Source organism: Pteropus vampyrus, unplaced genomic scaffold (assembly GCF_000151845.1).
Source record: "Pteropus vampyrus isolate Shadow unplaced genomic scaffold, Pvam_2.0 Scaffold9, whole genome shotgun sequence".
Lineage (NCBI taxonomy): Eukaryota > Metazoa > Chordata > Mammalia > Chiroptera > Pteropodidae > Pteropus > Pteropus vampyrus.
In genome coordinates, this window is record NW_011888790.1 from 1,340,410 (window position 1) to 1,352,373 (window position 11,964).

General features: G+C 37.2%; 1 pseudogene; it reads right to left on the minus strand.

The window, feature by feature from the left end:
• Positions 1-7,919: 7,919 nt before the first annotated feature.
• LOC111730240 lies at positions 7,920-8,038 on the minus strand (annotated as a pseudogene).
• Between the last annotated feature and the right edge of the window lie 3,926 nt (positions 8,039-11,964).

Here is an 11,964-nt window from a genome sequence, read left to right on the forward strand (position 1 = left end):
TGAGAATGAAACGGCAGGCACCAACTTTATTGCGGGGAGCGTGTTTCTGTTACAGGGAGTGCAGTTCTATTGCAGGGAGCAGGCTTCTCCTTCTGCTCTTCTTCTGCTCCCCTTCTTGTGCTCCCCTTTTGCTCTCTAGAGGACTACATCGCTCCACACATATCAGAGTACAATAGTGGCATTCAGCCACACATGCATGATACAATAAGCTGAAATATATTTACATATTTTAGGCGTGGGTGCCCTACTACACTAATGTAACATCCTAAATCTGAGCTCCTGTTCCTAGCCGTGAGCCTGGATCCCAGCCAGACCTGGGACCAGCCATGCCTGGGACCCACACCATGTGCTCTGCTAAATATGGTGGTAGTGGTGGTGCACTCTAGCACTGAAATGAGAAAGAGACTACATATAGGATGACAGCCTATAGTCACTACTACTCTCATATAATTCTATTTGGATTCTGAAAAGTTTCATAAATGCTTTAGCAAAATGTATGATTTCTCTTGATCTGAAGGGTCAAACACATTTATAGTCATATTCGGGGTGTGTCTACACTGTCTAGCTCCAAAAAGTTAGATAGCATCATAGACACTTTCACAAAAAATTGGTCTGCAAGATTTTTAGACTGATTGTTGTGTTTGTAAGCTAGAAAAGCATTGTAAATCTAGGAGGTGACTTTCTCGCCTCAAAATGGTTAAATGAGAAGATCATGCAAATGCAAATAATTACATCAACATTAGTAACAAACTCATATTCTAGATCATCCATTTGGTTGTGAAAGTCTTTTTTTATAGAGTTAAAAGCTATATTCAAATTCTGTTTTTTAATTGTTGTTTGTGTTTTTTTGAGTCAACATACTTTGAATGTCTGCTCTGTTACAGGCAGGATACTGAGGACTCAGAACACCCAAATTCATATTACAATTTTCTTATCCTCAAGAGACTCAGCATCACGTTTGAGCGTGCGTGTACATGCATGCACATGTACGTGTGTGGGGAGGACAATGGCTCATGTAAATAAATAAATTGTAAGTACGATTGTTGTTAAAAGAAAGAGAGAATAAAGGTATAGTGGAGATAGGAAGAAGAGAGAAGGAAATAAGTCGTCGGTCCCTGAGATCTATCTCTGTTTTCACCCTCTTCTGACTTGGAAGCAGGTATCAATATTTCTTTGCAATCTTCTTAAAAAATTTTCTACTATCAAAACACAAGCCAGCAATATTAATTTTACTGAATATTTTGTAAGGGATGAGGGTAATTGACATTTCACAGCTTGATATTATTTCACTCCAAATTAGTATTTTACTCCAATATTTCACTTCAGAAATCCCTTTAGACCTTCCTCTTTTTCAGTCTCTCCGACCCTGAAGTCAAATAGGAGTTCATCTCTGTTCTTTCTCCAGGCATCACCTAGTTTTTCTGTTCCAGTTTCCCTTAGATCCTCTCCCTGTCCCACAACCAGCCTTTCTTCTGAGAGCGACTTAGTTTTACTCAGCAACTACAAATCTGTTCACCTATATCCACAGTTTGACAGTCTTCTTTTAAGTACAGAAAAGTTTATTCTTTCACATAGTATTAAGATGATTAATTTAAAAATGTGTTGCTACACCCAGAACTGTTTAGAGCATTGCTTGCTTTAGTTAAGTGAGTGAAAAAAGATGTAGTAACATAGTGTTGAGGGGGTAAGGTTGGGTAATAAGGTGGCTCATTTTAATGAGCTTGTTACTTGTAATTGCCTATACTTGTATACGTTAGTGACCGAGAGTGATATGTCTCTAATGGGGCTCCTGAAGTTCTGTTTCTTCCCTACTTCTTAATATATTACAATATTTAGGTTCATCTTTTCAATTTTTTCAGTTTTCCTGGAGAAATTAAATATTGCGCACAATTTGGAAGTAAAGGAAGGGCATGAACAGAGAGGAGGCAGGAAAACATTCTAAGTTGGAAATAATACTAGGACATTGGGGATTGGTGGAGGTGGGAACAGAATCTAGGATCTCTTCATTTTATACCATGCTTCTAGTTCCCTAAAGTTAATATAGCCAAACATTAACTCCGCTCATTTCTAATTCAGAAGGGTAGGATGAATATGCTCTTCTAGCTATCTCTTGAAAGGTGAGCTGCTGTAATACATCTGACCCAGCAGTCTCTTCAGAGGCTTCATTCCCGCTAGGCTGTATGCTAAGAGAGGATGGTCAGACCAAAGGGTTAAATAGATGTGAGGTGAGCTTTGAGCAGGAGCTATTGTGTAAATGTGGGACAGTACTTGGCGGTGGGGGCGGGGAGAGCGGTGTTTGTGTTTTAAAGATGGTGAATTGAACTGGAATCAAGGAAAGAGAAGGAGGGTGGAGAGAGCACGTTATGACAGGGGTGATCGATACCAAATATTTCTCCAGGTGTGGTGAGTGGAGAAGGAGGAGATTGGATGTACCCTTATTAGATCTCCATCAGTTAGTTCACTTTTTGTTGCCAGTATTAGCTAGCCTAAATGAAGTTTTTTTAAATAGTAGGATTTTTCATTAGAACACATTAACAGTGGATTTTGGAATAAGACTGTGTGAGTTTGAATTCTGCCTTTAACGCTTGTGATCTTGAGTTAAATTACTTAATCTTGGTATCTCAATTTCATTTTAATTAAATAAATTCATTTCAATTAAATTTAATAAATGCAAAGCACCTAGATGAGTGCTAGGCTTTTGGAAAGCTTTCAATAAAGGTAACTATTACATGTTATTATTATGTCAGTAAAACCAACTTCCCAAAACTCATGAAGTCAATTTACAGAAGTCTACCAGGCAAAAAGAAATAGGATTCTTTACTTTGTCGTAATTTGGTACTTAGTATTTTAAATCATTGTAGCCACAATGTTAACTATGCCATTCTCTCCATTACATTATATGTGTGCATATGAATTACAGGGTCTTAACTTGAAACTCTAAAGTAACTGCATGTATAGTCACTTTAATTGTACAAAAAAGAAAACTACAAAATATTAAATGTAAATTATGATAATGGCTAAACCCAGAAAAGCTGTAGTTACTAAAACCTCCACCCAAACTGACTGTTCAGAATGAATAATTGAATAACAGTGTAAAGAACGCTCATGAATATCAGGCTGCTGCTAACTAGATCTTCTATACTATTTAAATATTCTCCCAGCTGGAAAGTACAGTAGGCAATGACTTTTAGGGGTTACTTACATGGGACTTTTCCTAGTCTGCTGGTTAACACACTGTCATTTTAATCCCTTAAACCAATAAATAGAGGAGAGGAAAAGAAGCCCAAACTGTAACTGGAGGAAAACAGAAAAATAAAGGGAAGTGAAAGGAAAAATAATATTCATGAAATGACTTCTTTGGGACAGACACTTTCTAAGGACTCTTAAATATTATTCTCCCATCAGCCCTGTGGGAAAGATATTCCTATCCCCATTTGTAACAGACATCGTCGGTTGCCTATATAACAACTATTTCTCTCCCATTTTTTCTTGCTGAGAGTTTCAAATTTTTTTTAAAAAAATTAATTTATTTTAATTAGTTTCAAGTATACAGTACATTGGTTAGACATCTATATAGTTCTCAAAATGATCCCCCAATTGCTTCCTCCCTCCCCTGACCCTCCACCTAATCAATGTTTTAATGCTAATTGCATTCCCTATGCTGTGCTTCCTATCCCCGTGACCATCAATTAGCTACTAATTTGTACTTCTATAACCCTTCACCTCATTCTCCCAGTCTCCCAAACCCCTCTCCCCCTGTCTGTCACCAAATTGTCCACTATATTTGTGAGTCTGGTTTTGATTAGTTTGTTCTTTTTTATTCCTTAGATTCTGCATATAAGTGAAATCATATAGTGTATATCTTTCTCTGTCTGACTTAAATATATTCTAGTTTCACCAATGCAATATCTTTTTCCATCCCCTTCCTTTTAGTCTGTGTGTGTCTTTTAATCTGAAGTGAGTCTTTTCTATTTTTTCTTCTTAAAGAATTCCCTCCAACGTTTCCTGTAATACTGGCTTAGTGGTGATAAATTCCCTTAGCTTATTTTTGTCTGGGAAGCTCTTTATCTGTCCTTCACTTCTAAATGATAGCTTTGCTGGATAAAGTATCCTTGGTTGTAGATCCTGGGTCTTCATCCTGTTGAATGTTTTTTGCCAAGCCCTTCTGTCCTGCATAGTTTCTTTTGAGAAATCAGCTGCCAGTCTTATGGGTGTTACCTTATAAGTAATTATGTTTTTCTCTTGCTGCTTTTAATATTTTTTCTTTATATTTAACCTTTGGCATTTTAATTATGATGTGTCTTGGTATGGGCCTCTTTTGATCCCTGATTTTTGGGATTCTCTGAGCTTCCTTGGGTTTCATGTCCATTTCCTTCACCAGGTTAGGGACGTTTTCCATCATTATTTCTTCATACAGCTATTCAACATCCTAATTTTCTTCAGTTACACCAATCAGACGGGTATTTGGACCCTTAATAGTGTCTCATATGCTCCTTAAATTATTTTTATAGTCTTGGCATCTTTTTTCTTGCCATTCTGATTGCATGTCTTTGGCTTTCCTGTCCTCTAGATAGGGCATTTGATCCTTTTCTTCATTCACTTTCTTTATTCCTTTGTTTATTCCATTTAATATACTTCTCATCTCAGATAATGTGTTCATTTCAGAGTGGTTCCCTTTTATAATTTCCATTTCCATTTTTATGTTTTTTTAATTTCTTTATTGATGTTCTCTATGCTTCCCAAAAAGTTCATTGAGCATCTTTATAACCAGTATTTTGAACTCTGCATCAGTTAGATTACTTGACTCCATTCTATCTGGATCTCTGTTCTATTCTGTCATATGGTTTCTGCTTCTTTGTCTTCTCATTTTGGCTGCCTTTCCATGTCTATTTCTATATATTAAGCAAAGCTCCTAAGTCTCCCTGTCTTATTAGTGTGGATTTGTGAAGTAGGTGTCTGTCCAGTGGGACAGTCCTGAGAGGGCTTAGCTACAGGCCAAACTCAGCCCAAGCCTCTATCCCTCTGGGGTCACCTGTTAAGATTCAACAAGCAATCCACAGATGCTGTGCTTATAGTTACCTCAAAAGGCCACACCAGAAACCAAGGCCAGCTGCCTCCACTGTGAGTCTAGGCGCTGTTCAGTAAGGAGCACCTGACTCGCTGAGGATGCACATGGATGTGGCTTGGGTAGGGCTGCAAGTTGGGGGAGGCAAGGTTTCAGGTAATCCACTGGGCAGAGCGACCTCTGCTATGCAGTTTGATGACTTCTGGGCTACAGCAGTGCACTGGTATGGGGGAAGGCTCAACAGGGAACAATGGATACCACCGGCACTTCTGTACAGGGCGAATCTCGCTTACACCCTCACTCCAACAATGCCTCCCTGTAAGTTCCTGGTGCCCCATGAACTCAGCAGAATTGGCACTGGTGCTCAGAGCGAGCAGGTCCATCACCATGGACATGGCCCCTTTAAGAGGCTTCTGCTGTTGCCGCAGCCTCCATCTCACTCAGCCGCTGGAGATGAGCAGCCCTGCATCCTTGCCCTGTCCTACCTTCTGCAGGATGATTTCTTGGATTTCTCCCTATTTTATGTCTGTTCTTCTAGATCTCGGGCGATTTTTCCTTGCTGCTGCTCCTTGCTTCCGTCACAAACTTTGATTTGGTCACCAGAGGGATGAACTGAGCCTCTATCATCTATGCCATTTTTTTTGGTCCCCAATTTTTTGAGTGTTTACCTCCCTCATATGACTTAGGTCCTTCACATGTCCTTGTACAGGGATAATCCTCATAGGTCATTGTTTTCTCATTATCTTTGACAGGGATGGTCTAACCATGAACAGGAGATACAATTCTAGTCAATGAAAGGCGATGAGAAGGCTATTGGGAAGGTTCTGAGGAACATTTCTTTATTCTTTAAAAGAGATCTCAGAAGGAGTCAGGGCTTCTTCTTCTGCTGTACATCATTTATATGTCTGGGAGCTATCTTGTGATCATAAGAGCAGCTAGTTTGAGGGCAAAGCAGACTCTTATCTTTAGATTTTTGTGCATGATTATAAACATTGTCATTGTTTAATCCTCTTTAGGGTGGGGTTCTATTACCTGTAGACAAAGGCATCCTAACTGATATGCCATTTTCTGTATTATGAGAAAACTAAGGTACAGAAAAGTGAAGAGAATTGACTATATGCATAATGAGTAGAGAGAGCAGGTTATGCTTTCTAGTATGGATATAAAATGTGTCTTCTAAACAGCATGCACGCTTACATGAACACAGACACATGCACATGCACACTCTAACCTGACAATTTCTATATTTGAAATGACAACTTAGTCCATTTACACTTATTGTAATTACTGATGTATTGGATCTGTTTCTATTGCTTTTGTTATTTTTTTAATTCGCTCTACTTTTTCTATATTTCTTTCCAATCCTTTTTACTTAAGAAAATAAGACATTTAGATCTTCCCCCAACAAGAAGTCTACATATGCTTATGCTCTTAAAATTTTCTCCCTGACTTTCTACACCCTGACCTCATTATTTCTATATTATCTAGCAATTTAATAAGGGGTTATTATGTTTGTATATTTTTTCTTTTTCTTTTTTCTATCTGAAATAACAAAAACTCTATCAAGATATTTATTCATCTATCTATCTTATTATAAATTCACCCTATAGTTAAAATTCATAATATTTACTTATTCTGAAGTTAATCAATAGCCCGATTAGTAGCCTAATGTTGGTCTCCTGTATGTTTAAATTTGGAATATCACACTTTGCAGTGCACTATTTCATTGCGAATTTTACATTTCTTTAAAAATTTTTGAAATTTGAATCAAATATTTATGTACCCTTTGGAGTCCACAGTAGAATATCTTTTTTTTTCTTAACTAAGATTTTAAAATACATTTACTTTATATATGTCATACAGACTCTTTTAGATTTTTTTTCTCTTGCAAGTACTTCATCCAAAATACTTCTTCAATGTGAGTCTTACTGTGACCATTTTTTTCAGAGATCTTGAATGGCCGAAAATATTTTTTTGTCTTGCCCACATATCTGAATAACAGGAAGTGTTAGGATCTTTTCTTTCAATATTTTGAAAACTGTTTTCTCATTCTATCATCTATGTATCTTAATCTGTATTTCATCTTTCTTATCTTTTTTTTCTTTAGGCTGAATTTTAGATAATTTCTTCAGTGTTCTTTTCTAACTTATCAATTTTTTCTGTAGCTATGTCTTCTATGCTGTTGAGACCATTTATTGAATTTTTAATTTCAATTACTGTATTTCTCACCCCCAGAAGTTCTGTTTTGTTCTTTAAAAATCTGCTTACTGCTTTATCACATTATTCAGACTCTCTTCTATTGAATAAATAGTAATAAGTAATAAACATACTTATTTCATTTTGTGATTCTCATGATTCTAGTATCTGAAGTATTGAGGATTTGATTCTGCTGTTTGTTGTTTAATTTAGCTTTTGTTCATAGCTCCTTTTTTTCTGTATGTTTTGTTTAGTTTAGGGTTTTTGATTGAGAGCTGCCCATTTCTCTAGGGCGAAATTCTTTGAGGCTCTTCCAATTTAAGTTTGCATTTGTTTCTATCACATACTTGAGGGAACTAAAAGTCTGGTCCCTGTTAACTAAATTCTTACTTTGAGGTTCTTTAGACTATTCAGTTGGTATAAATTTGGGCTCAATTATATATGAGGGTTGGCTTATGGGGATGATTCCTCTAGGGGAATTTCTTTTCTTTTTCCTCATTCTATTCAGCACCAGTGTTCAAGGGCAATTTCCTCTCAGTGTTTTGGAGTGGAACTTACTGGTTATATTTTAGCCTTACACTGAGAGTGCAGGCCTTTGGGATCCTCATAATTTTTTTTTGTTTTTGTTCTTTTTGTTTGTTTGTTCATTTGTTTTTAATACCTACAGCACCCGGTCTTCCTAGGTGGTCCCTCATCCAAGTACTAACCAGGCCTGACCCTGCTTAGCTTCCAAGATCAGACAAGATTGGGCGTGTTCAGGGTGGCATGACCATAGACTGGGATTTTCATTTGTGAATAATGTCTCTCAGTATATAAACCATCTTGTGAAGGCTCTGGGACTTATTTTCTGTATCCTAAGCCCTATGGGGCTTTGACAACTAATGATCAACCCCTAAGCCCTATGGGGCTTTGACAACTCAAGATCAGTTGATTTGGTAAATGTTTTCAGGGTGCTCTCCTTAGCTTTCTGGGTTCCCACTTTCACTTTGGTTTTGGCCTAAGTATGACTTACTTTCTTGCTAGTTCATGGATACTTTTAAGAAGATGTGTCTATTCCTCCCCCCCCCCACCCACCCCCACCAGTGTTTTTATTTGAGTAAGAGCAATGGAAGTTTGGGAAAGATGTTAAAGTTTCTGTTGGTAATATTATTTAAATTTGCTTGTAGAGGGACCCTGAAGAGTTAGATACTCCCCAACCTCCCAAAGCTGTCCTGTTCCTGAAAATTGTTGACTTCTTTTAGGACATCTATATTTTTTGGTTCAAGCATTTGCTCATGTAGAGGCCTGATCTTTACATTGAATTAAACTGATGGAAATGAAAATAAATTGTGTTGATCTTAGTATAGAGCTGACTGTACCATTTTGTTGGTGCTCCATACATAGTATATTAATCAGGATTCTCCAGAGAAACAGAACCAGTAGACTATGTATGTATGTACATATATATGCACATACATTATGAGGAATTGGCTTGCACAATTATGAAGTCTAAAAAGTCACATGATCTGCCACCTGCAAGATGAAGACTCAAGAAAACTGGTGGTATAATTCAGTCTGAGTCAGAGGACTGAAAACCAGGGTAGCCTATGGTGTAGATCCCAGTCTGATGACAAGAGAAGTTATGATAGAATGTCTCAATTGAATCAGCGAGGAAGGAAAAAAGGGACAAATGAGGTGAATTTCTCCTCCTTTCACATTTTGTTAGATTCAAGCCCTCAGTGGATTGGATAATGCCTGCACACGATGGGGAGGACAGTCTACCTTACTGAGTCTACAGCTCAGGGCAAGATTTTAACTAAATGAAATGGTTATTCCTCTTCATTTCTCCTGGAACAGAAAGAAGGTGCGTATTTGACTTGAAAAAGGGTGGTCTCTCCCCACCCCACCCCACCCCATCAATGTTCAGGAGGAGGAGAACTGGGAAGAATTGGTCTTAGACTTAGAGAAAGAGAGTAATGACAGATTCTTAATGCTCAAAAATCTTTACATTTGCTTTTGTTTTTAATGTGGACAGCAATAGTCACAATTGTACACTTTGTATTGCTCCATTTATTTAACTTATCTAATAAAAATTAAAAACACAATTTAAAATTTTATTTTATAAATGAATTTAAATCTACTCTAAAATACCAACAGCATAAGTTTAGTTTTTTGTCGTCACGCTGTTATTATTATTATTTTTTAAGGATTATTGCCATACTTATTTTGATAACTTTTTCTGGCTTCAGTAATATTATTTGACACCTTTCTGGAATCTCAATGATCTTAGCAGAGCCTGAAAAGTTAAGGTGTGGGTACCCTGTTTCTACTTTAAGAGGGTTTGTGAACTTGGGTTGGAAAACATTGCACTTTGGTGTTTATTAACCTCTAACTAGATTGCACAAACTAAAATTTAGCACTTTCTTACATTATAAATATAGTGTATTAGTCAGCTATTGCTATATAACAAACTACCACAAAACTATCAATAAGTTATTTTTTATGCCTCTGTAGGTCAGCTGGAATAACTCTTCTGATCTCAGTTAGGCTTCCTCAAGCATTGATGGGTTGTCTGATCTCGAATGAGCTAAGCTAGTTGATTCTACCTTTTGCTACAGGTTTTGCAGGTTGGTTGGGCAGTTCTGTACCAAGTGTCTTTCTCCTTAGATCAGTAGGCTTGTCTGGGCAAATTCTTCCCGTGGTGATGGAGAATGAACTATGAGACCAACAAAAACACATGTGGCTTCTTAAGGCCTAGGCTCAGAACCGGCATACAATCACTTCTGCCCATATTCCTTTGCCGAAGTGAGTCCAAAGCCTAGGGTGGGGAAGTGTACTTTGCATTTTGGGAGAAGAATTACAAAGTCGAATGCACACAAATATGAATACAGAAAGGGGTGAACATTTTCCGTCCACCACGGCAACGAGTATCAGAAATTTAGGCATGATCTATAGCTTTGTCACCAACAGAAATCACAGATATTTTGATATCTCATTATAGTTGTTTCAGATATCTCTAAACATTATTTATGCTCACCATTACTTTGAAATTGTGATTGACAATAAATCTGCTGGTAAGTTACACAGGATCGAAGTCTTCCTGTCTACAGATGTTCAGGTGATATAGTTGGCCAATAATTAGGCAGCTCTCTGCCTAGGGGTCATTCGGCCACTAAACACTAACATCAGGTGTTCTCACCCTGGTGATCCAGACATCTATGTTGCTCTCTAATATTCTTTTATCAATATGCAGAAAGAGTAAGATAAAGACTACTCCAATGTTTAATGTTCCAAATCAAATCAAGACTAACAGCCTTCACACTCTTATGTCATTAGAAAATAAAACTTAACTTTAAATTGCCTATACTTTAAATGTATTGTCTTGTTATTTAATGTAGTAATAAAGTACCATGTATGTTACTAGATTGCATTTGTTTCATTTTAATATTTCACTGACTATATTTCAATATAACAGATTTCCTTTGCAATCTTTTATTTTATACATTTTTAAAAAACATTATTCTGGCACGGGGTTCCACAGACTGCACCAAAATGCCAAAGGCTTGCATGACACAAAAAGTTTAAGTCTCTGCTCTAAATACTTAACAACATTTAGCTCCTCCCAGAGATGTCTTCTTCAAATAAACCAACATGTTTTTGCTGTGCTACAGGCTGTTGAGTGAAGGGCCACATGTCTACCCTTGAGCCAGAGTATTTATTAAGTGGACAGGAACATGGCCTGATGCCTCACTGGCCACCATGGTGTGAGACATCCCCAAGGGGAAAGCAAATTTGGAAGAAGAATTAATAATAGAGGCTTTCCGGTCTCCTGCCACACCTGCACAGAGAAATTCTCTTGTAGAAATAAACTTAAAAGATTTGGATTTTTATTACGAGATAGGACAATTTTCAATTTTTACTTCTACTTCTCTCTCAATAGTTTAGAAGGACATATTTTCCTAGCAGGGCTCTGTAGATCTTCATTCTTTACTGTCAACCCTCCAGCAAGGCAGGTATCACTAAGCCATTGCAGTCCTCTTTTCTACAGAGCATAGACTCTCTGCCTCCAAACTTCTCAAAACAGAGCTCCAGGCAGCAGCCAACACTAATTGTGGAGGGCTGGCACACTAGAGAAAACCTATTTGCCACCCCGCTTTAGGCTTTTCCTAACTTCCCTCCAAAAGGAAACATACCAGTGCCCTGCTCATTCTCTGAGGTGCTGCCTTTCTTAAGATATGACGCTTGTTAGTGAGTTGATATGTTTTCCTTCCTGGTAATATATTTCTATTTAAAGTGTAGAGAATGTTTCAATGTGGAGGAATGACCCTAAAGCTAGAAATTTCAATAAGTCAGGTGAATAGGAAGACAGTATACCGTGACAAAAAGAGCACAGGTTTTGCCATCATAGGCGCTCAATAAATGTTAGTTCTATTTCTTTTCTTTTGTTGAGTGCTTCCTGATGACCTAGTACTGTGTCAAATACTCACAAAAGTTTAAGATATGAACATTTTCTTTAAAAAGTTTTATTTATATTGATGAGATTATATGGGACAATTTTTTATATTTCTTCAACTGCTATTATATTGTAAGCAGCAGTCTACAATACAATAAATTTTAAATTTAGAAAGAAAAGAAAAAGACTATGAGTCATCTGCCGTGTTGTCTACCCAATCTCAAACCAACAGCTGAATTTTTTCACTGAACTCTTTTAAATATTGGAAGGC